Source organism: Lepidochelys kempii, chromosome 12 (genome assembly GCF_965140265.1).
Source record: "Lepidochelys kempii isolate rLepKem1 chromosome 12, rLepKem1.hap2, whole genome shotgun sequence".
NCBI classification, from domain to species: domain Eukaryota; kingdom Metazoa; phylum Chordata; order Testudines; family Cheloniidae; genus Lepidochelys; species Lepidochelys kempii.
In genome coordinates this window covers 38,365,286-38,392,150 of record NC_133267.1, presented here as the reverse complement: position 1 = coordinate 38,392,150, position 26,865 = coordinate 38,365,286, and the positions used below count along the sequence as shown (strand labels likewise).

At 48.1% G+C, this 26,865-nt stretch overlaps 1 protein-coding gene across 6 annotated transcripts in view; it reads right to left on the bottom strand.

Moving 5' to 3' along the window:
- Window positions 1–26,865, bottom strand: part of ZNF469 (zinc finger protein 469) — a 408,895-nt gene that overhangs the window by 19,548 nt on the left and 362,482 nt on the right. For 3 of the 6 annotated variants that reach the window (XM_073308160.1, XM_073308157.1, XM_073308159.1), the window contains exon 2: window positions 10,025–10,095. The gene's annotated coding sequence lies outside the window, so the exon portion shown is untranslated. Of the gene's footprint in view, window positions 1–9,613; window positions 9,951–10,024; window positions 10,096–21,640; window positions 21,861–26,865 lie in introns of those variants that run through there. The other 3 variants (XM_073308156.1, XM_073308161.1, XM_073308158.1) reach the window with 2 other exon arrangements.

The following is a 26,865-nucleotide window of genomic DNA, read 5'->3' as shown; positions in this document are numbered from 1 at the left end:
AAGATACGACGACTTTGGTCTGACGAAGATGGCTGAAGCAGGGCAGCCCTTTGCTCTCAGAATAAGGACCAGGTATGAGATTGCTCTGAAGGGACAAGCACCTGATTAGAGCCGGATCCATTTCGGAATAGAGGATTTGCCAAGCCAGATCAGAGCTCTGGACCAGCCAGGCCAGTATCCTGTCCCTAGCAGTCACCAATTCCTGATGCCAGAGGAAGGCAAAAAACCCAGAACAAAGCAAAACACCCACCTAACTGAAAAACCAGCACCTAGACTCTCTTAAGGCCAGGTCTACACTACAGACTTCTCCATGTCACTCGGGGGCATGAAGAGCCTCAGGCTATGTCTATACTAGGAGTGCTTTACGGGGATGGGAATACCAGCATACTGCACTTACAGTCCCATGACATTCTCTTTATTTTTTATATTTTTCCACTGCAGGAGGAAGGAATTTGTGTTACTTCATTTTATCCTGCCCCTGGGGGGTGCAGGGTGAGCCCACCCTGCACTCACACCAAGGCAGTAGCTCCTGTCCCATGGGTCTGGGCCCAGCTCCCCATTCTGGGTGTTGAGACCTGGTGCATAGGGACACAGCACTGCTCCAGTTTGGTGTGGCCACTCTTCTGACAGGACAACAGAGGGGCAGCCAGATCAAATCTGAGTGAACAGCGCTGTGGCTCTGTGCACCAGGTCACAAAGCCAGAATGGGGAGACAGGAGCAGTGTCAGATGCCACTGTGGGGTGAGTGTCTCATTTTATATTATTTTATGCATTCTTTTGAGTTTTATTTAGGGTTATTTCGGATTTGCAAAAAACACAGGGCTCTCGTTGTACTGGCAAAGCACCTCTTGTGAGGACACAGCTACACTGGTGGGACCTGGATTGTAAAACCACACACCATGAACCCACTGCATCTGCACAAGGGGATTCTGCCGGCACAGCTATGTCGCTCAGGACGATACCTCATCACACCCCTGGCTGACAAGCTATGTGGGCTGAAGCTTGTAGCATAGACCTGCCCTTGGTCACGTGGTGAGCGGAGCACACGGCAGCGAGCGTTTGTGATATGGACCTGGGGCCCATATCAGTCTTCACTCCTTTCTCCTGCAGACTGTATGCTCTGTGCAGCAGGGACTGCATCTTTAGATGTGGCTGGAAAGAGCCTATACTGTCTAAATAATATATAACACTAAAGATCACTGATCGCTTCTGAGTGGCAAGGCCCATTATATTTGCCAGGGAGAACAGCGAATTAGGCTACTTTGGATTCCCAAAGGCTTTGAACTGAAGGTTGCAGTTTTACCCCTTTTATATTTTTTTATTTATATTTTTTGAAGGGGTTCCATTTGTCTCCTTTAGCCTGCAATCAAGTTGCAGTGCGGGAGATTTAGGTTGGATATTAGGAAAAACTTTTTCACTAGGAGGGTGGTGAAATACCCAGATGGAATGCGTTACCTAGGGCGGTGGTGGAGTCTCCTTCCTTAGAAGTTTTTAAGGTCAGGCTTGACAAAGCCCTGACTGGGATGATTTAGTTGGGGATCAGTCCTGCTTTGAGCAGGGGGTTGGACTAGATGACCTCCTGAGGTCCCTTCCAACCCTGATATTCTATGATTCTATCCCACCTCCCTTGCCCGCCCAGATTTGATTCACCCGGCCTCCCAAATGGTCTCTTGGAAAGGGAGCCCAGAATGAATCCAACTACATTTCAAGTGTTTGTTTGCAGTGGAAGGGGCGTGACATATGAGTAAAGCTTTTTCCCAGAAAGACCAGCCAATCAACCCACCAACTAGCCAACAGGCAACAGGCATGTAGAGGTTCACATCAGCATCTTTCATGTCTACATGCAATTACACCAACCAGCCAGAAGAGGGCTTCTGTCTCCATGGCAGCCTTGCCACGGTTCCAGGAATGTCTTCTGATTTGAGTGTAACTCAGTAAACATTTCATTCTGAGTTTCCAGGTTTTTTTTTACTTGTATAGGCCCTTTTATCCTGCTGCCCATCCTTCAGACTTGGGGACAGAATGAATGCATATAAGACAGGTGTCTGGCAAGGCTATGTGCTTATATGTCATAGCTTGCTCCTTGCCCCGGTATCTGAAACCAGGATTTGACTTTGGCAGCAATCTCTCTCCTATGTCAGCTCTTCTCGCCGTCACAAAGGGCCAATTTCCCAGTCGAGTTTTTAAGGTTTTAGGGCCACCTCCTACCCTTTAGTTGAGTAAGTGAGATCCGCAGAAATGAGTAAAGAATTCACCAGATGACACACAATACAGAATTTCAAGCCACTAAACATGAAACAGAAATCAAACACAAATTTTTTAAAACGAAACTGTCAGCTCAATTGGGCCCCAAATTTAAGTGTTGTAAAAACAAGCGTGCACAGTCATTTCAACACAGTTATTTCCAATTCTTTCTTTTAAAATCCCATGGAAAGCAATGTTTTTAAAAATAAACACTCCTTTGCAGTCTTTGCAAACATTGCAACGTTGGGACAGTGCATGGAATCCCTAAAGGGAAACTGACTAGAAACTGGATGGAGATGGGAAGAGGGTGGTAGTGAAATTGATCAGTTTACAGTCATTGGCCAAGGGAACAAAAAGAAACCAAAAATTACTGAAAAGTAAAGTAGCCGATTAATGTTCTTTCAAATTTAATAACCCAAGATGTTAATTATAACATTGGTGAGGAGATTAGATGTTTAAAATCTTTTGATTTGACTTCACAGGATTCCTATATGCCACTGAATCATGTAGCTTTCCCCTCTAAGGCATTAAATAGGCAATCCTGTATGGAAGAGATTTGAATAGAAAATGAGAACTTCTGCAGCATCTTTAGACCATCATAATTAGTTTAATTGAAACAACCTGGAGATAAGGGTGCACATTTTAACAGTGAGGGTAATTAACCCTTGGAACAGCTATACCCACTCCATCACTTGAAGATTTCAAATGGAGATTGGAAGTCCTTCTAGAGGATATACTCTAAACTCAACCAAAAATGATGGGCTAGATACAAGAATCACTGGGTGAAGTTCTACGGCCTATGTTCTGCATGAGGTCAGACTAGATCAGGGATCGGCAACCTTTGGCACACGGCCCGTCAGGGAAATCCGCTGGCGGACCGGGACGGTTTGTTTACCTGCAGTGTCCGCAGGTTCGGCCAATCGTGGCTCCCACTGGCTGCGGTTCACTGTTCCCAGCCAATGAGGGCTCCGGTAAGCACCGTGGGCCGAGGGATGTGCTGGCCAATGCTTCCTGCAGCCCCCATTGGCCTGGTACGGTGAACCATAGCCAGTGGGAGCCGCGATCAGCCGAACCTGCGGACGCTACAGGTAAACAAACCGTCCCAGCCCACCCGCAGATTTCCCAGGTGGGCTGTGTGCCAAAGGTTGCCGATCCCTGGACTAGATGATCAGAGTAGTCTCTTCCGCTCTTAAAATCTATGAATTATAAATAATCCTAGGATAGAATTCTATTTGTTCTGTGGGTCAAAACAACCTCCTGGAGGGAATTTCAGTTTTGATAGGGTTTTTAGAGTCATTTCTATTGAACTCTGTTGGTTTTATCCCTATTCAATTCGACAGGGACTCTTCCATCAAGGAAGAGGAAGAAGTTTTGCACGTACAGCTGCTAGCACAATGGGGTCCTGGTCCATAACTGGGACTCTTAAGTGCCATCTTAGTGCAAATTAACAATAAGCATGCTACTGAGGTGGGACTCCGGGAAGGTCAGCACTGTGTTCGGGAGGCAGATCGCAGCACGCGGAGGCAGACCCGAGTCAGCTCTCAATGAGCTACCTCGCTAAAAACAGCGGTGAAGCTGCAGCGTTTGAAGCGGTGGAACAGGCTAGCAGCAGGGGCTCGGGTGGGTTTGTACTGGGACTGCTAGCCTGTTCACTGCTATGTTTAGTGGGCTACCCCAGTCAAAGCTAGCTCGGGGATGTCCACACAGGCTGCAGTCACCCCTCTGCTTGCAGGATAGGCACGCTCTCACTTCACTCCAGCATCTCTCATTGGAGAGACTCCAGCGGAGGGCAACGAAAATGATTGGGGGGGGGGGGCTGGGGCACATGACTTACGAGGAGAGGCTGAGGGAACTGGGCTTATTTAGTCTGCAGAAGAGTGACGGGGGATTTGATAGCTGCTTTCAACTACCTGAAGGGGGGGTTCCAGAGGGGATGGCGCTCGCCTGTTCTCAGTGGTGGCAGATGACAGAACAAGGAGCAATGTCTCAAGTTACAGTGGGGAAGGTCTTGGTTGGATATTAGGAAACGCTAGTTCACTAGGAGGGTGGTGAAGCGCTGGAATGGGTTCCCTAGGGCGCGGATGGAATCTCCATCCTTAGAGGGTTTTAAGGCCCGGCTTGACAAAGCCCTGGCTGGGATGATTTAGTTGGGGTTGGTCCTGCTTTGAGCATGGGGTTGGACTAGCTGATCTCGAGGTCTCTTCCAGCCCTAATCTTCTATGATCTCCAATGCCCATCACCTTTTAGCACAAACCGGGTCTGTCCCTCAGTGCTCCTGTCCTCCTGTGACCAAGTCCTGCACTGAATACACCCTGGCTGCCCCAAAGAGGAGCAGAGCTTGTCCTCTAGAATTCAAGCGCCCGGTTGCCAAGATCCCACACGTGGCTCAGAACCCAGGGTGTAAGAGCAGTCGAGGCCAGCAGCCTTCCCAGGATATTTACCACCTGGGGATGTATGTGGATCTGCAGCAGCACTAAACTCCACAAGCACAATTCCCCCTCAGCCTAGCCCTGTGGCCTGCAGGTGTGCACAGACTTATGGGGAGGGGGAATACCCCACAACATCTCCTCCAGCTCGTCGCATTAGAGAACAATCCTGCTAAGAGGAAGTAACCTAAGATCATGCCCAGTCTTCACAGGGAATGGTGGAGGGAGTCTTGTTCTTGTGGAGCAGTCTTGTTCGGGGCTGATGCCAAGGAGACAGGGTTGTAGGGCCAGATCCTTTTTGACCCCCATTGAGAGCTGTGCCTGCTGACAGAGAGGCTGGTGTGCACTCATGGTCACATGTGGAATTCTTTTCAGAGGCACTTTGAGCTCCTAGGACAGAAGGTGCCATAGGTGTGCAAAGCAGCAGCCCAATTAAGACTGCTTCAAAGGGCAGCCAAGTGATCAGGCACAAGACAGTGACTTGCTTCGCCAAGGACGAGAGAACTAGTCGACCACGTAGCTGGGGGAGGCTTCACCGAGGCTTGCAGAGGTGGGTTGCTCCTCACTACCGACTGCTTGGCTTTACGATCCATCTGTTTATCTACCTGCCTATCTATCCAGCTGCTGCCAATGGACACTGCCATTCTAGAATTTCTCTGTGGGTTCACGCTCTGCTAAGCAAAATGAATCTCAGATTGATACGGCCAGAGCCCTATCGCTCCTGCCCCTGCTGAACTAGCCAAAGTTAACACACGGCCCTTCAGCATTCACAACAATGCTCCACTTATGCTGACTCAAGCCACAGCCGTAAAGCCTGTTTACTGCTGTTTAAATTTGCAAAGGCTCCTTGCCAAGAGAAAATAACCAAGGCCAGAACTAGTTACATTATCACAGTCGTGCTCAGTCAGCCACATAAAGGAGCCATTTTTGAAGGAAAGCTCACTTGCGTATCCTAAAAACTGCAACATTTGCATCACAGGGGCCTGAATTAATTGTTGCATTATTGCTGGGAGCCAGTATAAATAACTGCCAAACTTCCTGCCCGGGAAGCATGGCTCAAAAGTCCAGCAGTTTAAAAATAAACAAAGCCAGTGGGGTGTGGAACTGTCCTATTAATAAAGGAAAAAACCCACAGAAATGATGTGCTTAAAGCTACCATGGAAACAGTGTGTTTGCAAGGGACCTGAGACAAGATGCTGCCCCATCGCAGGAGGAGGATAGGCTTGTGGGTAAGGGGCTGGAGTGGGACCCAAGAGAGCTGGATTTAATTTCTAGCTCAATCTTTTTGTGTGACCTTGGGCAAGTCACTTAGGTCTCTCTGTGCCTCAGTTTCCCATCTGTACAATAGAATAATAATACATCCTTTGCCTGTCTTGTCTAGTTAGGTCTAGGAATACACAGAGGTCTTCCAGGGGGTATGTCAACTCATCTAGATCAGTGTTTGTCAACCTGGGGGTTGCGACTCCCACGGGTGTCCCGGGACAGGTTTAGGGGGGTCGCAAGTGCAGGGCCAGCATTAGGGGTTGCAAGCAGGACAATTGCCCGGGGCCCTGCGCCACAGGGGGCCCGGCGAAGCTAAGTTACATGCTTCAGTCCCAGGAGGCGGGGCTCCGGCCTCAGGGGTACAATAGCCTGGAAAGTCTGAGAGCCACTGATTTAGATTGTAAGCTCGTAAGGGAAGTGACTGTCTCTTCTTATGTGTCCGTACAGTGCCCAGCCCACTGGGTCCTGGATCTCACTGGAACCTCTAGACACTTCCATGATTTCAACAAGCATTAGGGTGCTCTAGCCAGTCCTCCAATCACTTTGGATTTTATTTTAAAAGCTAATCTAGATGCTAGAGATTGGAACCTCCAGAAGCTGAAGTCCTGTATGTCCAGGAAGGTCCCAGCACATAACACATGCAGCCTGCTCCCAAGGGGGGAGGGAGGGCACTTGCTGGGGGGGGGGGGGCATTTTGGATGAAAATGGCCAGTCTATGCAACTAACTCTCCTTGCACACGCAGTTGCTGGATTTGTTTGCACAGTGGCGACAGACAGATGAGCACTGCAGGGACACGGTTTAGGAATAGGCCCTTCCAACATTTTCCTGATGGGACATTTGAAAAAGTTGGGTGTTTTGTTTTAAAGGGACGCTTTCGAAGCAACTGTTCACACTCAGTGCTGCAGTGTCTGGTGATACACGACAAAAACCAGCTTGAAATAAAAATCACCTCCTGTGTTACTGAAAACAGAATTAAATGGAAATGGGAAGATTTTCTAAGAAAATGCTTATAACCACCCATACTGTTTGTTTGCTCTTTTACATTTCGCTCAGCTGGGACCGGGCTGGTCTGCTTCACTTCCTGTTTACAGTCAATTTCATTTCTTGCTTCTCAGGTGACTACCACAAGTGATTGTTTCTGAGGCCTGGTCTACACCTAAAACTTAGGGCAACCTAGCTTGTGTGCCTTCCATGGCATGGCTCGGAGGAGTGCTCCAAACTGCAAGGGCTGTGCTATCAGCCCCTTGGCGAACACAAGATGACCACCACTGGGGACCTCCAGAGCTAAGTTTGTGAGCTGCTACAACTTGAACTAAAGAGCCACCACTCTCTGCTTAGGGGCTTTAATAACTCATGTCCCCTGTGGGTCAGTCCTGCAGGGGCCCCGCAGCTCACACGCCCCATTGGGTTCCATTCAATACTCCACACATGCATGGAGACAGGTCTGGCCCCACTTCCTGGGTGGCTTGTGCCATTGGTCTGGGTGTTAGAGGCAGGGAAGTAGGATCCCTTTCTTTACTGGAGACGCTCGCAGCTTTGTCTCACTTCTGAGATGAAAGCCCCTTTTCGAGGAGCTCTGTAACACGGGGTGACTTTAAGGAGCTTCTGCCAATTTCTACTGGCACACTGATGCATTTGGCCAAGTTCGGAGTGGAGTCTTAGGGAGCCTGACCCCTTCTTCCAGCCCACGTGTAATACCAGCACAGACCCCTTAGGCTCGCTGGGACTCTCACCCCCTTACCAATGTGCAACTTACTAACTGGACCTGTCACTCATGTCACTCACAAACCCAGGGGCCTACAGAGATCTATGCAGCAAGAAAAGCCACTCCAGCAGGGGATGAGGGGCAAGGCAGGGCCATCCCCTACTTTCACTTACAGCTCCAGGCAGCTCTTCAGCGTGTAAGTTCAAATTCCTGCACATGTTGCGACCCCAGCTGGAAGCAGGTCAAAGCTAGTATAAGGGCATGCCTACACTGCAATCAAACACCAGGGCTGGCCTGGGTCAGCTGGCCCAGGCTGTGGGGCTAAAACTAGCAAAGAAGACGCTTGGGGGCTGCACCCTGGCCTCTGGGACCCTCCTCCCGTGTTGGGTCTCATTTGGGCTTCGACTCCAGCCTGAGCTCAAATGTCTACACTTCAATTTTATAGGCCTTCAGCATGAGTCAGCTGAGCTGGGACAGCTGCGGGTGTTTTATTGCAGTGCAGACATTTGGCTCATTCTGGTTTTAGAAACCATTCTGCTGGTTTTTCATACATTTTCCCTCTCTCTCTCCCTCATTCTTTAGTCCCACCTGCATGAAAGCAGGCTCTCCACTGCTAGATCACAAGATCCTAGTACCTAGGGACAGACAAAGACCAATTAGGCCATTCCTGCTTCTGCCAGTGCAGCCTCTGGGCAACAGGTGATCAGGTGTTAAAATGCAGCTATATTCAGTCCCAGTCGAGAATCCCTCCTGCTGCTCATTCGCTGCCCCAAACCAGGATCTTCCAGCTGCACACAGCTGATTGTGGTAGAAATGATTGTGATGTCACAAACGGTTGTGCAAACATATTCAGACAGCTTCTGAAGCAAGGTGGAGAGGCTCGGGGGAGGAGACATATTTTTCCCGAAAAAGAAACACATTGTGGTTTTTCTCTTGCAATTTTGGACAGTTTCCCACCCTGTTCCCATCATGCTGCCCCGGCCAGTTGTGCCATACTATACGTACATGTAGAGGAAAAAATTCCTTCCTTTCTGCCAAAGCGAACGTAAGCCTGATGAATGGTATTGTGGTTAAAAGAAAAGGAGTACTTGTGGCACCTTAGAGACTAACCAATTTATTTGAGCATAAGCTTTCGTGAGCTACAGCTCACTTCATCTGAAACCTGGTGTTGTGGTTAAATCACTGGGCTGGGACTCAGGAGACCTAGTTCAATTTTTGGCTGAGTCACAGACTCCCTTGACCTTGTGCAGTGACCTCATTTGAATCGCTTTGTGACTCGGTTCTCCATCTGTGAAACAGGGATAATACTATTTCCTTTCTCCTGTCTTTTCTTTGTTTCGCTTATTTAGCCCATTAGTTCATCAAGGCAGGGGCTGTTCTCACTATATGTACATACAACGCCCAACACAACGGGGCCTTGATCTCAATTAGGGTCTGGACAGTGCTGAAAACAGCACTCGGTCAGGGCCTCTAGGTGCTACCATAATACACACAATCATCCTGAGTTCAATTACCCTTATCTGAGCATGTAGATCTGATCAGCCACCAGGGATGACCTGATCATTTTCGGTAACTCCAGCCACAAAACACATAATTGCTCCAGATGAGGAATATACAGAGAGAGCGGATGAAAAAAAGATCCCGTGGGGTTTTTCAGGCCAATCCCATTTACTGATGAGGGCAAGAGAAATGCCGAAAATATGAGCTAAGCCGTATGGTTTGTCAGCAGGCCTCAGAGCGCTTTCCTCTGCATGCAGGGAAGCAGGACCCACTAGCATCCCTCCGGAGAAAGGAAGGGGTATCAACGAGAGTGCAGGAAGAATTGGGCTACAGTCAGAAAAGCAGCCGCTGGACTCACTCCCCCGGCCTTGTTTATTAGTTTTAAACGAGCTCCGTGAGAAAGAGGGTGGTGATGAAAACACTTCTATTTTGTCTACCGTGAATATACAGAAGGTGCTTTAACGAGAGGCTTACAGATTTAAATGATACTCCAGCAGGTTAAACAGAAGTCTCTGAAGCCAAGTCCTTGGCTGGGGCTGTGAAAAATCACTTCCTCTTGTCAACTGGCCCTTTCTCAAAGCCGGGACTGTGCGAAGTTTCTGTCTCTTCTTGCGAGGCTGCAGCTTAGCGTGAAACTCCTAAGCCCACGAGGGAGCTGGCGACTCCACTTAAAGTGGCAACAAAGGTCAACAGCAGGGGAGGGTAGGTGGTGTGCTGGGGTGGGGGGGTGGGGGTCTGTTTGCTGGGGCATCCTGGAAAGCAAAGGGAACCAGCCCAAGGGGGGAGCAGGGAGGAGAGGCATCACTGCAGCCTGTCAGGGGAGAAAGAGCAGAATGTCTGGATTGCAGAGCTAGCCCCAAATCCCGCCTTGTCAGCTGGCCATACCTTGGAAACTTGTCGTCGCTCAGCTACTGCCGGGGCTCAGTCTAACCTCCCATGAAATGTGAATGTCTTGGCTGAAAAGAAAGTGAAAAATATGTCAGGAATGTGTGTTTGGCTTGGCGGCCGGCACGGTGGATCACAGCCTCCAGGCGTCTGAGCCGGGCTTTGACGTGCAGGGAGTGCTCTCCGTCCGCGGCGAGGTACGCCGTGCTGCTGGACAGGCGGAGAGCGGGGGCTCCCACGGGACTAATGTACAGACAGCCTCCACCACCGCCTCTGAATGACTCAAGTGAGCCGGTTTCATGTGCAAGCTCCGGGTAGTGGGCCAGAGACACTGGACTTTCCCAGGGGCTGCCAGCAAGTCACCGGCTGTAAAAACTTAAAGCCCTTTCACGCAGCTTTTCAGTTTTGTGGCATTAGTTGGACCTTTGCCAAACAACAACAATACTCAGCACTGACATAGTTAACTAGTTAACGCTTTGAGAATATCCTAAGCAACTCGTTAACTGGGCAAGCGTTAACTAATTAATCCCTGCAACACTCTCGGAGGCACCATAGGCCGGGAGCACGATCCCCGTTCCACAGGTGGGGAAGCTGAGGCACAGGTAAGCAAAGAGGCTTGCTCCACATCGCAGTGGTAGAAGCAGGAATAGGACCCAGGAGTCCTGTCTCCAATTCTCTGCTCCCATGCTGTTGACGGTATTGTTGCAGAAATCCCACAGGCCAGATTCTGATCTCAGCTGCGTCGATGTAAATTTGGAGTAACTCTGTTGAGTTGCTCCAGGTTTACATTCCTGGTACTGAGCTCAAAATACAGCTCCTCTTTCTTTATGAGACTAATGTGATCGTCGAAGGGCCTGAGGGATTAAAACCCAGGGCATCGCTGCTAAGAGGTTGGAAAGAGACTAGCTAGAGGGAGACTCGGTAGGAAAAAGTGAGGTTCAAGATGGAATAAAGGCTTAAAAGTGAGATGGGAGGAGAGAAGCCCAAACCATATCTTTCCCATGGCAGCAGCCAATCTGCTGCAGGGGTGCTAAGGAGCCCGAAGGAGAACTTCTTACAGGACCGTTTGCTCATTTCTGTCCACAGCAACACATGGATGTAGGGCAGGCTGACCCGTGGGCACCGGGGTTCCCTTTTCAGGATTCAAGATCTTACAGTGTGTGATGAATGGTTCCTGACTTCAAGGGTCCCAAAAAGCTAAGAAACTCTCCATAATTATCTCCTTCCTGGGGTTAGAAAGAGCCCTAACAGTGCCATCCCAGCCCAGTACCTTGCCCTGGGTTATTCTGCCTTCTCAGCAACCTGGGTTAATCAAAGCCAGCCACAGTCCAGCTCCAGATCAGAGCTGCCTGCAGCCTCAGTTTTCCTTTCCCCTCTTGAAGGCCCCACGTCAGTTTCACATCGGAGACAAGGAGGGCAGGATGTGTGACTCTCTCCTGAGTCCACTGACGCCACTCCAGAGAGGGTCAGGAGAAGCCCCATCTCAGGGGGCTAAATTGCTGCCTTCCCAGAACTCCCTGCTACTGCTGGATTGGGGAGAAAGAAGCTTAGTTTGCGACCCAGACTAGACTTCATTCAGCATCATCCCGCCAGCCATGCACCCACTCCACGTGCCAGCTGAAGTCCACTAAACTCACTTCTTCAGCTGAGCTTTCCCTCGGTAACTTCTGCAAACAACCAACACCCCCCCAGTCACACGAGCATAAAACCCAAACCTGTGAAAATCAATCAAGCAGTTTCTCCTACAGGCTGGGAAGGAAAGAAGTGAGAGAGACTGTTACTGTTATTTTGGTAGGTGGCGATAGGTAGACAGACAAAGGGGTGGTGTACATGGGGATGAAAAGGTAGACAGACAGAAGAGTGGTGTGAATGGGGATAGAGAGATGGACAGAGGGGTGTGTATGGGTACAGACAGATATAGGGGTGCCTACGGGGATGGAAAGAGAGATACAAAGACAATGCAGTGTGATGGGGAGAACTTTAACTCCAAAAGCTGCATGTTGACTTTAATCAGCACAAGGGAGAAGGTTTCCCTTCTTGTGTTTTGCTATTTTTTCAAATAAAATACCAACTACGTCTTGTTTCTAGCCTCGCCCCAGCTGTAGGACTCCCGCCATGGAGGATCCATATTCCTGATCTACTCCTGCAAAATGCTGATTTCAAAGAGGTTTTTCAAACCAGTAGTTTTCAATACAGCTCGGATCAGGCCCATGTCCTCCCGCAGCTGGAGCTCAAAAATTTCCCTGAGCCATGTCAGCTCTCCGTTAGCTGGTGAGTTTAGTGTGCCACAGGGCGGGTGGTTCAGCTCTTGGTGGACATGTGCAGCTGGAGCTCACACACACACACACCCCCTTCATGGGGAGATCAGACCCCACACACACACACACACACACACCCTTCATGGGGAGATCAGACCCCAGCTGTGCAGACACTCTTCACATCTACTGCACGGCATTCGCAATATCCTTTTTGAGCCCCACATCTCAAGTATTTCTCCTTCACTCCCAGGTGTGTTATTCCTTCCTGGGGCTCTTCTGCAGCGACATTCTAGCCACCACCACTGCGTGGGGGCTGGATGACAGGGCTGGTCGTAGAATTCAAGTCTCCCACAGGGCAATGAAGAACTTTAATCCTCAGAACAACCCCTCAGGCCTTTACTTCTAAACTTCTTATACTGAAAACAGTGGGAACTCCAACAACAGGGGACTGGCCCATCTGTACGGTCAGTACTGAGCTCCACTGTTAACTGTGGCCAGAAATTAGAGTACAACCATCACTTGAAGGCTGTTTAGCGTTCACAACTTCATAGACCCCTGAATTACGACATCTCCAGCAGCTGGGCTCCTATCATTCAGAGACCCATAGAAAAACTGGGGTTGGAAGAGGTCTCTTCTGGATCATCCAGTCCATCCTCCTTGCATGGTGGAGGAGATACGGCTGTCATCTTGCAGCCAGACTCTCTCATGCTGTGATCTTACCAGACCTCAGAAGCTAAGCAGGTCTGGCCAGTATTTGGATGGAAGACGACCAAAAAGAAGAACCCAGGCTGCTGAAGGAAGTTAGTGATTCAATAGGTAGCAGTCTACTTCCAAGACAGTACCAAGTCAATGCCTGGCACAGTGCCAGCAGGCACTATGCTACTGCAGATGCTGTCTTTAGATGAGACTTGAAACCGAGATCCCCAGTAAAGATCCAATGGTAGGTTTCAAAAGAGTGGAGGTGTTAATTCTGGTGTCCTGGCTAAATTCCCGTTTGGGTAACTCCAGTCTAGCTACTGACATTCCTTTTTAATTTCAATTCTGTACAGGCTTATTCTTCATTTCCCGTCTTGCATGGCAGGGTTGCATTGTTGCGTGCTGTTAAACAGCCACCACATACCACCCCTGAACTGGCTGCATTTCAGTGGTGGATGAAGCAATTCCAGTGTACACTAGCTTGCAAAGCCCCTTGGAATTAGTTGGGAAGCAAGCCGCCGTTCAAAAGGCAAGGTGGTTTTATAAAATTATTATCATCATTCCTGAGAGACTGATGACACTTCTCTAGCTCTAAATTTCTCCTGCAAAGAGATAAGAGGCATTTGAGTTTCCCAGAAGTTTAATAATCGCATGGTCAAACCCAGAAACATTTCTTAATCCCTTTCTGACATTAATCCATTTCCTGGTCAAATAAATAAAAAGCAGAATGGGAGCATCTGGCCTCTGCATCACCCTTTGAAAAGTGGAGTTCAGAGAAAGCCCAGTCTGGGACCAAAAAAACCAAGGATAGCGTTTAACAATTAGAGCTTTGATAAATCCTTTCTCCTGCCTCCATGCAGAGAAGCAAAGGGCTTCTCCTGGAAAGTATATTTCAAAACTACCCTCTCCCACTCCCAGGGGGCAATGGATGGGGGAGAAACACTTCAGAGCCTCAGGTAGATATAGGCTGTAACTTGCACAGTTTCCAAATTACCACTGGTGGGGGCGGGACATGCACCTCAGTCTGGTAATGTACCCAAAACGGATTGAGTTGAGAAAGCAAGACAGGTTCTCTAAGCCAGGCAGTGCTGAGCTCTGGCTGGGAACTAGTAAGCAATTGTACATTGTGGGAATCACCTGGGAAGGAGAAAATAAATGATAAAGGCTTTAAAATTGGACCCCGTCTCTCACTGGGAAGGAATAGAAATAACATGCTGCTTTTGACCGGTACTAGGGATGGGTGATACATTGGCTGCACATAACACCAATGAAGTCGAGCCTCACTCCTAAAGCTTGAACAGAACCATTTGAGGAGGTCTGAAAAAGGTGTTTCATGGTTTGTTTGGTTTTTTGCTTGGGCTGCTTCCGACCACTCCTGGGAGCAGAAGGGCTGTTCCCACGGGATTCTTGCTAGTGAGGGTTGGTCACTTCTTGCTAGTGATGGTCCTGGCTTATGACACATTTGGAATCCAAATTTGGGTTTTGCCCACGGTATTTATCTTTATCAGGCTTCCACAGGGAAGCTCAGCTTCAACTGTAACTATTATGAGAGATTTCAGAGTAACAGCCGTGTTAGTCTGTCTTTGCAAAAAGAAAAGGAGTACTTGTGGCACCTTGCACATTGTAGGGAGAGTGGTCACTTTGGATGAGCTATTACCAGCAGGAGAGTGAGTTTGTGTGTGTATGGGGGGGGGGGGGAGAAAACCTGGATTTTTGCTGGAAATGGCCCACCTTGATTATCATGCACATTGTAGGGAAAGTGGTCACTTTGGATAAGCTATTACCAGCAGGAGATTGAGTTTGTGTGTGTGGTTTTTAGAGGGGGGTGAGGGGGTGAGAGAACCTGTATTTGTGCAGGAAATGGCCCACCTTGATTATCATACACATTGTGAAGAGAGTGGTCACTTTGGATGGGCTATTACCAGCAGGAGAGTGAGTTTGTGTGTGTATGTGGGAGGGGAGGGGCGGAGGGTGAGAAAACCTGGATTTGTGCTGGAAATGGCCCAACCTGATGATCACTTTAGATAAGCTATTACCAGCAGGACAGTGGGGTGGGAGGGGGTATTGTTTCATGGTCTCTGTGTGTATATAAAGTCTGCTGCAGTTTCCACGGTATGCATCCGATGAAGTGAGCTGTAGCTCACGAAAGCTCATGCTCAAATAAATTGGTTAGTCTCTAAGGTGCCACAAGTACTCCTTTTCTTATTATGAGAGAACGTTTGCCCATCAGGTGTCTGAAATCTGGATCTCTATTCTGTCGCTTGGGCCTAGCTCTAGCACTTGTGTGTTTCCAACTCCAAGAGACTGGGGTAGTCCAGAGACAGGTGAGAGAAGAATCTGCACTTTTGGGTGATCATCCAAACATTCTGAGCTTTGCTCCTCGCTCCAGCTCGTGTGATCTTCGTGAGAGAGGCACCTGGCTGATAAAATGAGCCCAAATTGTGGCTTTAGCCGTACTTTCTAGGACAAGCCATGATTTTCAGGGAACGAGAGGGAGGTTGTCGGTAATGGTGGAAATGGGAGGAAGACATGGAATGTGGCTCCCACCAACTCTAAAAGTTACCCATCCAGATACCCAATTTAAAATGATTGCATTGCTCAAGGTGACTTGGGAAGGCAAATCCTATAATTCCCATAATTTACTTTTGGGACAGCTCAGAGTCAAAGCACCGTGACATTGGGGAAAAATCAGCCACAGACATTCACTCTGGTCATATCTCAAGTGTCAGCCAACTTTATTTGAGATTTTTCCCAGGAAATAAAAATAGGCCATCAGGCCGATAAGTAAGATAATGGAGATGGCCAGTTTTTTAGATTCTTTCTTGCCCATGGTAGCAATCAGAAATAGATTTGAAATCTGCCGAGTGGGCATACGCCGGGCCAGGAACCACTGGGATGGACTGGCACAGAACAAGATGAGAACTAACTTTAACTGGCCAAGGTGGAAGAGATCAACTTCATACCAATTCCCTTGAAGTCAATGGAAGTCACATTGGGGATGGATGACTCCAGACCATGGCTTTGAGAATGGAGTTCTGCACGTGGCCATCAGTTGCATCTCCTCATTCCAGAGGCACTACATTTTGCTTAGTCCCCAGTATACATTCATGTGGATGAATATCACATTTAGAAGAGGTGTGGTGCTCCTGAAAGGAGGCAGACTGGACTGCACAGCATAGGAACAGTGCAGTAACTGGAGGGAAGACAATTTTGGGGGAGGGTCTCACTTGCTAGTGGGACACAAGCCAATATCACAAGAGCCATCATCACTGCCAGTGCTCTTTGCTGCAGATCCTGGGAATGATACCCACCTCCACACCCAGGCTTTCCTGCGGGCAGTGCCCTGACGGGTGTTCTTACATATATGCCCCAATAGAAAAACAACATGGAAGGACCAAGCCTGCTTCTTGTCAGCAGGGAATGGAGAGAGGAATATTGTTGTTGGTTTTTACTCATGGGAGGTGCTCAGATATTTTACTGATGGGGGCCACAATGGGCCCTAGATGGCTGGCTGGCTGGAATGGGTCATGGAAACTGAATGACCAGGAGCATGACAATCAGCAGGAGAGCATGTGGGAAACTCATGCTGCTTCTGCCTGTGACTGGTGGATTAGAGATGGAACATGCAGCAGAATTTAGGCCCATCCCAGAGCTGGGGAAGTGACATATCCAGGGATGTCCCATTATAAAGAGAGGGGCTCGATTTGATTCTGAATTCAGATTTCAAACACTCCTGAAGTTTAGGGTTGTTCAGGTCCAGGATCTGGTTGGGGTCCATTTCATAGTGCATAAGCAGAAGACTTCACTTTCAGGGCTCTCAATCTGGCACCTTTTCAACAGCATGAAATATACTTAAAATTGTACAAAAATTGCTCTAAAAAACCCCCCAAGCCTGCAGTGGTTTTAATCTCCTACATGAATCAGAGGGCCTGGGATTGACAGCAGGATCTTTGTGGGATTGTAATAAAAAATGACTTATTTAAGAAATATTAATCGTTCATGTTGCTGCTAAATGCTCCTGTTTGCTAAGGAACTATCTGTTACCTGAGTGCTCCGATAAATCTTCTAAGGTAAAATTATATGTTAGATACTGCCAGAAGGGTACATTTAAGAATGCTTCCCAAATTATCAACTGCATTAATCTTAATTACTTTGGTAAAAGTAGAGTCTGGCATTAGGGCGAACTAAATTGAACGGGTGTTTGTTTGTCTTTATCATATCGCATATTTGAGATCATTTAACAGAACAGAGATAAAAGGAACATGGGGCAAGAAGGCAGCGAGCAGGCTTCCTAATGAAAATGATGGTTTACAAAGGACAAAAAACAGGCAGAGAGGGACAGAGGAACCTCTGGGGTTCGCAAAGCAGCAGATTTGCCATTGAGTCAGCACCGTTCAGAAGAGCGATATACAAGCAGCTCAGTATAGAACCGGGGTGTACATTTTCCACTGTAGCACTGTAAAAAGAAAATAAACAACTCCTTAATTACAATCTCCAATGATTATAGGATTAAAGCGGAAGCTCCATCTCCTGGCTTCCTGATGGCAAGTCTGTTTTGGTGACAACTATGGGGACGGTCTGACCCCGTTTCAACTGAGGATCTCAAAGTGCTTTACATTCATTAATGACATAGGCCTCCTAACCTTTCTGCCTGTTCAGGATGCATCAACATCCCCATTCGATACGTGGGTGAAATGATGTACAGGGACGTGACATGACTTGCCCACAATCTTGTGAGTCAGTGGTAAAGGGAGGCCTAGTTCCCAGGTGTCCTGACTCCTAGTCCCCTTGTGTTAACTAACAGACTGCCCTCCTCCCCAGAGCTGAGGCTAAAACCCAGGAGTCCCGGCGCCCAGTCTCCTGCTCTAACTACTAGACTCCACTGCCTCAGCCAAGCTGGATAGGTTTCCCTGACTGAAAGACAAAGATTGGCTCATTATGTGGAGCCATGAATATTACAGATAATGTCTCATATTTTCACAACCAAAGTCAGTTATAGGGCCCTGCCATTTAAAGTCACACATGCTTGCAGGCAGCTGAGAGGCAATTCGATTAGCAATGAAACACTCCAGCTTTTGAGGTCTCTCTCTAGATCGTGTGTGCCCCCACACAGCTTGCCTGACCTGCTTCTACTGGCTGTGGGTACAGTGAGCTCACCCAGCAGCAGCTGCCATGACCTGCAATTAGATAGTGGTGTGGAACCAGACCTTCATTCAGGCTAATTAGACATGTTTGCTGCCAAGCGACCCTCAGTGTCAATAGTAGAGGATAATAAGCAGCTTCCTCTGTTTGCAGGAGCCATCCTTTTAAACTCTCTCACTCACACTCCAGCAAGCAAAGCATTTTCCCAAGTGCCGAAGGCAAACCAAGAACTGCCTACTTCATATTACAGGACAAAGCCAGGAATTCTAACCCCCGCCACCCTGCTAGAGTTTTCACCAGGTTGCTACATCACACAAGGATGCTATTGTTTGGCAAGAACAAAGGTATTTTATGTATTTCTATGAATGTCCTAAAAATAACCCCGAGAATTTATACTTGGAAGCAGGTTCCATGCCTTACACTTGCAGAACAGATTCTTCTGCTGACCGTCCGGTTAAACATCTCTGCTTAAGTCCCATTGACTACTTGCTTTTTTGGTTCACAGCTTTATGAGTCCCACAACTTCAATGAGACTTAGGCACTTGCTTAAAGATAAGCACATTCTTAAGCATTCTGCTGCAGAGAGATGGACTTAAGCACATGCTAAAATGCTTTGGTGAACTGGGGCTTTGGAGAGGCATTAAATATTGTTGATGCTGTGAGGTCTCTTAATCTATCCAGGTCTGTGTCATCTGAGAAGTTTCTTTATCATAATGGAGTTAAATGGAACAGGCCAAAGTTTCTAAAGTGGCTTCTAGTTTCTTTGCGCTTGCAAAACTCTGGACATGGAAGCAAATACATGCAAATAACCCTCTGGTTATTCTAACCCTATTATTCTATGATTCTATGAAATCATATGGTCGGATTTGGCTGGGTCTGGGGAGGTGGGTCATGCCATCTGTCTACGGATATTTGAAGGGACCATGACACCACGAGGAGGAGCAATTATTTGGTATGGCACAAGGAGGAGAGACAATTAGGAGGCATGGCATGAAATTAAGAAAGGGAATATTTATGAGGAACATCAGGAACTCACTCCAGACTGGGAGATGCAGAATGTGTCGAAAAGTCTCTCAAATGAGGGGATGGATGCCCCGCTGCTTTGGATTTTTATTTATAGACCGGGTGAGACAGTAGTAGAAGTGAAAGTGTACTGGGGGTGTGTAACCCACACACCTCCTGGGTGTGGTGTTTTGTCCTATCTAGTGGCACCGAGACCACTTAGAGAGAGAGATTAATGAGTCTGCTCTATAGCCTTAGCAAAGGGCCACATAGCTTTTAGCTCATGTGTAGAGGCTCATGCATTTAGCTCCAGAGGTCCCAGGTTTGATCCCGCCTGCTGATGACCGGGGTCTGTCACTGATACAGGTGCACTGGGAAACAATGGTGCCCCAGCAGGGAGATAGACTGGATGGCCACATGGGTCTTTCCCATCTCTCACTCCTATGATTCTGTGAAGTCAGTCACTGTGTATGCATGTACGTCTCTATAGATCATTGCTATGGTGTTGCTTCTTCTTAACATTACCCACTGAAATAAGTGGGAAAGAATCCCATTGCCTTCGATGGGCTTTGAGTTAGGCTCTGTGGGCAAAAAAAAATTGACAACAGTTAGGCAGCTGAGACCACTGCCTGTCACACTGACCAATAGTGTCTCATTGTTTCATAAATTCCCAGGCCAGAAGGGACCATCATGATCATCTAGTCTGACCTCCTATAGAACACAGGCCAGAGAACTACCCCAAAATAATTCCTAAAGTAGAACTTTTAGAAAAACATCACATCTTCATTAAACTGCCAGCGATGGAGAATCCACCACAACCCTTGGTAAATTCTTCCAATGGTTAATTACTTTCATCATTAAAAATTTACACCTTATTTCCAGTCTGAATTTGTCTACCTTCAACTTCCAGCCTCTGGATCGGGTTAGACCTTTCTCTGCTAGACTGAAGAGCCCATTATTAAATATTATTCCCCCAGGTACATACTTATACACTGGAATCATAGAATATTAGGGCTGGAAGAGACCTCAGGAGGTCATCTAGTCTAATCTCCTGCTCAAAGCAGGACCACCACCAACTAAATCAAGTCACCCCTTCACCTTCTCTTCACTAAGATAAATAGATTGAGCTCCTTGAGTCTATCATGATAAGGCAGGTTTTCCAGTCCTTTTATTATCCTCATGACTCTTCTCTGAACCCTCTCCAATTTGTCAACATCCTTCATGAATTGTAGGAAATCGACGCAGTGTTCCAGCAGCAGTCGCACCAGTGCCCGATAGAGAGGTAAAGTAACCTCTCTGTGACTTGCCAGTCTCCCGTTCATGCATCCCAAGATCACATCAGCTCTTCTAGTGGTTTCCTCCACTGTGTCTATCTGTATCCATTTTGTTGTCTCTCTTCCTTTACTTAGCTTGTAATTGATGTGGGGCAGGTACTATGTTTGTCCAGCACCTGGCACAACAAGGTCCTGGTTCACGACCAGGGCTCATAGGCACTATGCTAATACAAATAATAATGAATAATGATCCAAGCCTGAAGGGCAGATTGTGGTAACATACCCCCTAAGTATCATCATAAGGACAACCCGGGTGAATGGATGAGACTTTGGGGCAGCATGGAACCCTTGTTCCTTTAATGTAAGGCCTGGAGCTACACTCAGCCCTTTGATTTCATAGGCAGCTTCTCTTTCCCAAACCTTTCCCTTTAATATCATGGTGGAAAAACAACACACGCTAGCTGACCTAAATACAGCTCTCAAGTGAGTCACTGCAGGGTCACGGGTCAGCAGCTAACTCCTCACTCACGCAGGCTGTTACATTTTTTGATGTCGAGGTGAAGGAGGAGATGCAGCCACAGCGTTTGATAGTGATGCCAAGTGAGGTCATTTGTTTGTGTTGCCATGTTATTGACAGCAAAACCAAACCCGTGCTACAGGGGGGCGGGGTAAGAGGGCTGTAGCTGAAACAGCCAAGGGGCTGAATACGGCACCGGGTTATTTCGTTGTTGTTTTTGTTGCCGTATCAGCTGCTGTCCCACGTTCCCGTTTTGACACACGCTTCCCTCCGATTATCTCCTGGCCTAAAAAAACCAGTGGAATGATTCCCAGACCAGTATCACATTTCCTTCCTTCTGTCTGCCTGAGTCTGGGTCCGTCCCAGGCTGCCTCCCCCTCTGTTCTTAGTTTAAGTTCTGGTCATGTAGGGACACGGATGTACAGAGAACGTGCAACGAACAAGCACATTTCTCAAGCTTCCATTAACAAACTGCCCCTCCCCCCCCCGGCCTTCGGGGGTAGGGAACACCATTGCAGATTGAGCCAGCTGATTTCTGCACCCAGCCACCCCTTTTGTTGGACTGGTGCCTCGTTCTAGAGGTGGGAGGCAGTGAATGTGGACCCCCAAGTGAAAGCTCCATTGCACCATCACATTTAAAATGGGGTACCCAGCCCTCAGTTAACACAACCCACTGTCGAACGTGGGGTATTTCAAAATGGAGGGAGGCACTTTCACCCCTAGGTACCTTTAATATTTGCAGGGCCTTTTGTGGGGCGGCCTGCTGAGACCACAGCTCATCATGCCAACCAGTAGCAGACCATCATTTCCTTGTACTCTGCCATCAGGCTGTGTCCAGTGGTTGTCTCTTGTCTTGGATTGTGAGCTCTGTCCCATTCAGGGACTGTCTTTGCTCGCTGTGTTTGTACAACACCTCGCACAATGGGGTTATGGTCCATGACTGGGTCTCCTAGCATCATGGCTGGGTCATGGGCAGCAAGACCTAGCAGTCAGAGCCAGAGCCCACAGTCATGAGACAGGAGTGAGGCTGGGTCAGGATAGCAGGAGGTCAGAGGCAGGAAACACATTGGTGGCCTGGAACCACAAGTCAGATGCCTGGAGCAGGAGGTGCACAGCTTACAGCAGGCTAGAGCCCAGTTGTTCAGTCAGCTTTCTGCACCTGCTGCTGGCTTAAGTAGGACCAGTAAGCCTATCAGCCGCTCTGGAGCCCGGCCAATCAGACTTCAGGGGCGGAGCCTCACACTGGGACTGGCCTTCCTTGGTCCCAGGCGGTGGGTTGGAATGTGGCTGGTCCCATAAACCCTGCAGACCTGGGTTCGAGAGCCAGGGGTCATGACACTTCAGCACTACAGCTAAATAAATAAACAAACAACAACAGTAAGAAGAGATTGAAACACTGCTCTTTCTGGACATTTCCCAGAGCACTGAATCCTTTTCTCAGGCCTCTCTCTAGTCATGCGCTTAAGCATTGCAAACCTGAAACACCATGCAGGTTTGGAGCCTACAGAAGAGCCCTATGGAAAAAACCGCTCAGAGTTACTGGGCTTGCTAGACAGAACTGGTTTGGTTTTGGCCAGTAAAGCTATTGGACCTTGATTCTGCCCTCCAGCGCTGCCTCCCTGGCTAACTAGCCCGTCTCCCTCACCACTTCGCAACTGCAGGCCTTACCAGTCCCTGGCCCTCACTAAGTCTATGTCTCCTACCCCACTTCCCAGGCTCCCCCTGCAATCTCATAAACCTTGGCAGAAGGGTTTAAATTCTCACTGAGCATTTCCCGGAGCCCTGGGGCTCGGGACTTCAGCCTCGTGGGTAGTGCTGGGGATGGACGGACTCCTGCGGGTTTGAAAATATTTACCAGAGCTCTGCTCCAGACAGCTCCAGCTGAATTTAAGCCCTGCTTTGTAGCAATGCCCAGCTTCCTGCTTATACTATCCAGGAGAGGAGAGAGAAGCAGGTTACACCGTCCTAAGGGATGACCGTGGGTGCATTTCCAGCGTACAATGGGCATCTCTAGAAGGCATTTTGCCCCACGACCCTGCTGGGGCAGTGAAGCCCTGCATCACCCCAGCACAGACCAGCACACGAATGATATCACCTTGCCTTTGGGAAGTAAAGGAAATGGAGAATTGCTTCAGGAGACTGAGGGTAGCTTAGCCAGTTACTCCACAGCCTATTCTGGGCGGTGCTGGGAGCACACAGTGGTTTGGTGCTCACTTTTGCCCTCCCCCGATCCTGCTTCTGCTCTGTGCAGATCCAGTCCTCCTGCGCTGCAGAATAACAGTCACGGGAGGCCTGAAACGGAGACAAGGATCCGCCTGCCATATGGACTCCCAGCCATGGCTCCTTTTTCCTGCTTTACCAGCAGCTGGGTGGGGAGAGTGGCTGGCTCTGTGCCTCTGTAAGATCACCTTGATGCTGCCTGACCAGCTAAGCCAGCTTTGGGGCTGGCTCTGGAGGAGTTCGGAGAACCAGCCGGTGTGCTGCTCGGGACAATAACCGAAATTTGCTGTGAGATTATCACGCTGATTGCAAACCTGGATCGGTAATTTTCTACAACCATAATAATAAATGATCGACAGCAGCAGGAGGAGACTCACTGATGAGCAAGGAAAACAAACAGGGAGCTGCTCCTATTCTTTGTGCTTTGCTCTGCACTGGACTTCGGCGGGTAGGATCACACCATTTTTGCCCACGGCTCTCCCTTCCTTTGCCCGTCACCCACAGACAGCATTTCCTCCTCTCCCTGTTGATGAAACAGTTTGGCTCTAGCATCCTTCAAATAGCATGTCCCCCCTCCTGACTCAATCTGAAGCTCCCCTGACAATGTCACCACTGTGCATGTTTGTCTACTTTCAGGCTCACTAATGCCCTGACCCCATTTCCACAGTAATAAATCCCACATCACCACCACACAGAGAGGAGAAAAAACCCAGCTGCCTCCAGCACAGAAACCTAATGCAGGTCACCTGCGCAGCCCCAAAGACAAAGCTCTGGTTTGCTATCAAACAGAGAGGCAGCAGAAACTGGTTAGTCTCTAAGGTGCCACAAGTCCTCCTTTTCTTTTTGCGAATACAGACTAACACGGCTGCTACTCTGAGAACTACTGGGTTAGGAAGAGTTTGGAAGTTCCAGCAGGGTCCTACTGACCAGGGAAAGATGCTAAATCAGAGCAAAGGAAAATGGCAGTAAAATGATTTGTTCATGTTTTTCACTCGTGTCCATCCGAATAGTTTATATCTAGGGAACACACTGCAGTGTGTATTTGGGTTAAAACACCACACTATAGGAAACTAAAATGAAGACCCATGAGCAAACCCTGTTCTCACTTAGACCATGGTGCAGTAACCACAAAGCAACTCTATTGAAATCGGTTGAGTTATTCTTGATTTATGCCAGTGTCACAGGCAGCATGGTTTAGCCCACAGTGTGTCAACCACACACAAATGCCAAAGGACTAATTCTTATCTCACTTTCCCCCGATGTAAACCCAGAGTAACTCCACGGAAATCAAGAGCTGGAGTAACAAAGATCAGACTCTTTCCATATTAATTTGGTCAAATTGTGCCCTTGGACCGATACAGCCATATCTCTGACTGAAGTTAATTGGCTCGTTGCGATTCATACAGTCCAAAGCTTTGAATGGAGTTTCATTTCAATGTCGGCTGGAGACATGTTAGAAAGGATGCAAACGTGGGTCTCTCTGGCTGTGCATGGCCCTTTGGCACCCGGGGGCAGTTTGCTCATCCCAGACTCCTTAGGACACAATAGACCAGATGTAAGAGAAATCAATCTGTGCTTTGGACGCTAGTCCAGATGGTCCGGGCAGCTCAGTTAAAATGCTACAGTCATCCTCCACTGACAGCCCCTTCTACCTGAAAACCTCGACCAACAACAAAAAGGTAGAAGAAATTAATGCAATGACAAAGCAGAAGCAAAACAGCGTTTTGACCCCAGACAGGGAGAAGTGTCAGAGATCCATGAAGTCCACTGGAGATTTTGCTATTGAAATTGATTTTAAGTGGAAGGTGCCCCGGTACTATAATGATGGCTGGATGGATTGGTGGGTAGGTAGATAGCTCAGACCGCTGTGATGACAGCAAAGTTGTTGATTTCCAGTTCCAATATCGTCATTGTTTAAATAGCAACATTTCCATTAAATCAAACCAGCCTGTGATACTCTGATGCTGGGAGATGGCTGGACCAGCATGACAGCAGAGATAACTGATGCAAAGATTCTGGACTGACACAGTAGCTGGCTCAGCTTGGGAAGGAGAGCTGCCGCTTTGCAATCACCAGGCAATGGACTAGACCAGTGCAAAGCCCCTTTCCCAAGCCACACACACAGAGCTGTCCTGGTTCCTCCAATGACACATGTAACTGGTGCACTGCCGACCGATGCCCCCCAAAAAGGGAAGTAGCTGATTTAATGCAGATTGCCTGCTGGGGCTGTCTAGAGCTACATATGGGCCCAAAGGATGAATGGACATGGGTCAGATGGAAATACCAGTGCTTTACAAAGCAGCAGTGGGTCTCAATAAGTACTTATAACTCCCATCATACCTTAGGTCAGCAGGGATCTTTAATTAACACAGTAAGATTCTGTATCCTGGTACAGAACTAGCGGCAACAGGGAATGCACCCACCTGGGCTGGACGTCTGCAACGTGCGGAGAGCACGGTCCTATAATGCCCTTCCCAGCATGCCCAGGCAGGGCTCCTGATCTGGGGGGACAATTGTTTCTCCTTTGCTTGTTCCAAAGTCCTGCTCCAAAGGGGGGCTGTCCTAGGCCCTCACAGACCCCCGTGATGAGCCACCCAGGAATAAACAAGCCTGAGATCCCCTGTTTTGTTCCTGATCTAGTTGCACAGTTTCTGCCAAAGATGCCTTGCATCTTCTCCCTCTCTGATCATAAGATTTCCACCACCAGCGACAAAGACACTTATTTTAGCGTGAACTAGTTTAAGTCATGATCTGATAGGAGGAGACTTTTGCCAGATTTGGGGCGGGGTAGGGGGTTCAGTTGTCAACTTTCCTCTAATTATTAGCAATGTTTTAAATCAGCTCTCTTCCGAAATTTGCTTCTGAAAGCAAGATTAATGAGCATTTCCTTTGGGGATTTATTGCACTGTTAATTAATCTCCCAGAAATTTGGTTCAGAATATTATCAGGGGTTTTTTTTCAATTAAAAGTGATTATAATTTGGTTCTATGTAAAAGAAAAGTAGATTTAAAAAAAAATAAAAATCCCTTCCTGATTAAGTATAATAGTAGAACGACTGAGATAAAACTAACCAGTGGCCCCTGCAGAACAGACCATTCCGATTTCAACTATACAAACATACACTTGATGCTCCCCTCACAACCGCTCCCTTCTACTCATTAAGTTCCAACACCAAATCCAGGTGGTGGTACAAATAAATGCACAGACGGAGTGTGATGCTGTTTATTCAGACTTCCCGAAGAGGGAGCCAAAGCTGTCTAAATATGGAGTCCTCTCTTTAGCCTTAACTTAATAAAGGGATGAAATGTAAGGAGGAGATTGTATAGGAGCCACTAGGTGCTTCCTAAGGGAGAGGGCCAATGACCTGCGTAAATACCCTTGCAAACAGGATCCTGTGCCTTTCCTCAAATGGGTACCTTCTCTCAGGAGCTAGCCTCTTCCTTAATTTCAAGCCGTTGAGATTAAATGGGCTCTAAATTCTGTCAATCTAAAGGGAATTGCAAAAAGAAAAGGAGGACTTGTGGCACCTTAGAGACTAACCAATTTATTTGAGCATGAGCTTTCGTGAGCTACAGCTCACTTCATCGGATGCATGCCGTGGAAACTGCAGCAGACTTTATTTATACACAGAGAATATGAAAAAATACCTCCTCCCACCCCACTGTCCTGCTGGTAATAGCTTATCTAAAGTGATCATCAGGTTGGGCCATTTCCAGCACAAATCCAGGTTTT